The sequence below is a fragment of the Ambystoma mexicanum genome, chromosome 6q (assembly GCF_040938575.1).
Source record: "Ambystoma mexicanum isolate Mex_15411 chromosome 6q, UKY_AmexF1_1, whole genome shotgun sequence".
NCBI lineage: Eukaryota > Metazoa > Chordata > Amphibia > Caudata > Ambystomatidae > Ambystoma > Ambystoma mexicanum.
This window is the reverse complement of record NC_090937.1, coordinates 1,433,335,513-1,433,337,838: the sequence shown is the minus strand read 5'-3', so window position 1 is coordinate 1,433,337,838 and position 2,326 is coordinate 1,433,335,513. Positions and strand designations below refer to the sequence as shown.

At 44.3% G+C, this 2,326-nt stretch overlaps 1 pseudogene; it reads left to right on the top strand.

Annotated features, from left to right (window-relative positions):
• The first annotated feature begins 1,873 nt into the window (after positions 1–1,873).
• On the top strand, positions 1,874–2,028 carry LOC138517260 (U1 spliceosomal RNA; annotated as a pseudogene).
• The last annotated feature ends 298 nt before the right edge of the window (positions 2,029–2,326 follow it).

Here is a 2,326-nt window from a genome sequence, read left to right as displayed (position 1 = left end):
GCTAACCTGTAAAGAGAAAACTCACAAGCAGTCCTTCTCCTGCCATGACACAACTATGTGGAACACAATCATAAAAGAGGCTCGAAATGCCCTTCCATCTTCTGGTTCCACAAAAGAATAAAATGTGGCTCTTTCAGCAATTCCATCTTCCTCCAACAGTCTGTGCTACTGTATATAATGAAAGTGAATAGCTGGCATCCTCCTGCTATGAGGCACTCATCTGCTCTTGAGCTCGGTTCACGCTATAAGCAATTAAAACATTCAGATCCATTTTCACGAACACCATAGGTCCAATGTGCTTTAAAGTGCACCATTTGACACAAATCATTAACACAATGCACTGTCTTGCCTTTCTCTCCAGCCTCCAAGGACTATGAATTCTGAATGCATATTTTCTGTCGCGGTCTGACCCGGCTTGACAGCTTCTGTCCCCAAATCTTAGTTCGGGGGCATCCATGTCTCCCTCTGCTGGTGCCTTTACTACCCATCATCCCCTGTATAGCCTAAGTGGCTCATGGGCACTGGGAACAGGTTACAGTCCCTTAAGAACATTTGGACAAATTACGTATGGAAAATATCATGGCTGTAGCCAAGCTATGCTGTCTACAGTTAAAAAGAGTAACCACTTTCCTAATTCAACTCACCAAAATCCAACAGATTTGTTTAAAATGTTTAGTGCCGGTCTGATAGCACAGCAGTAGAGCACTTGCTTTTATATCTGTGCAGAACCTGCTGATGCAGGTTCGAATCCTGGCAGGGCCAAACTCAGCTATTCATCCTTCCGAGATCGATAAATGAGCACCACATACCATGGGTAATAAGCAGCGCTCAGATGCCTGATGGTTAGCAGCGCTATATAAATGCTAAATTATTAACTTATTAATGAAAGCCAACCTTTAGAAAGTGAGAATAAATACCAAGGTACTGACACTCGTTTCTATCTGTGGTGAAACAAGCCATTCCTTTATTGTGATCGTGTGTGTGTGTGTGAGAGTGAGCGTGAGAGAGAGTGAGAGAGAGAGAGAGAGAGCGCGCAAGCATGCGTGAATGGGCATGTGTGAGACTGTAGCTTGGCATATAACGACTGCAATTGGTCATACACTAGCAGTTCCTGGAAACATGTTCCTGCACATGTTATTTGATAGCAGTATGTGTGTTATCTTGGCAGTTTACGGCATTACCTGAATATGTGAGATTGCAGCTATGATACAACTCCGTGTAGGAACATGGCCCAATAACTGGCCATATTTTGACATTTCTTGGGCAAATAAAGGCTACCCCTATGATGTCTGAAGATGGCATGTACAGCTGTAGCCCCATTTGGAGTCACTACCTCATTATGTGTGGTTGTACCAAAATTGCTGATGGCAGTTCCTGGATATGTTTAGCCGTGCATAGCACATAGCAGCCATACCGGGGCATATGGGCCAGTAACTAGCATACGATGGCATTAACCGGCCACATGTGACTAAACCTAGCACATGCATGATATACCTGCCATATGAAGGTGTAACCTGGCATTTGAGCCAAAGGATGATGTATCTGGCATTTAACGACGGTGCGGGGAATTGTTAACCATCACTTGGGTGCATGTTGCTACTACCTGGCCTGGCCATGTGATGGCTAAACCTGAAGTTACATTGTGTGTAGATGGACATACGATCTTGCACTCGTCCTGTGATGGCTACAGGGTGGCTACGTTAATGGCTATGGTGCCTTATAAAATAGTAAATACAATTACATAACAGGGGTGTAGCTAGTCTTGGGTGGTAGTATCTGGCAGAAATGATGACTTACCTGGGCATATGTATGACGGCTTTACCAGGGAACGTGGTGCTACTACAAGGCCTGAAATGTAACTTAAACCAGTCATATACTTACCTGGCAGGGGAGACACAATGATCACTAAGGTGGTTCTCCCAGGGATGTGCTGACCCCTGCGATGTCCCCAAATGCGGGATACTCGACTGCATCATTTCTGTAGTGGGGGACTGTAAAAAAATAAAAGTTACACCAGTCATGTCCGTTGTGTAGCAGCTTTGAGCACTTGTGTCTTCAATGAATGTCACTGTACAACACACACTGTTCTGTTATCATAATGTATGTGTGTTATGTTCATCCAGTTTTACATAAAAGACAAGCGTAGGGTCGTGCTCCCCACATATTCCCGTCTAATTCGAAAAGAAAACCCCAAACTACTGGCTTTTCCACTACTTGCTTGATGGAATTTCCGTTTCTCTCTGGTCAGCAAAAGCTCGACAATGTCGACAATAGACAAGGGGGAACACATTTGATGCAGGGGTTACTACATACAACAAGGGAAGGA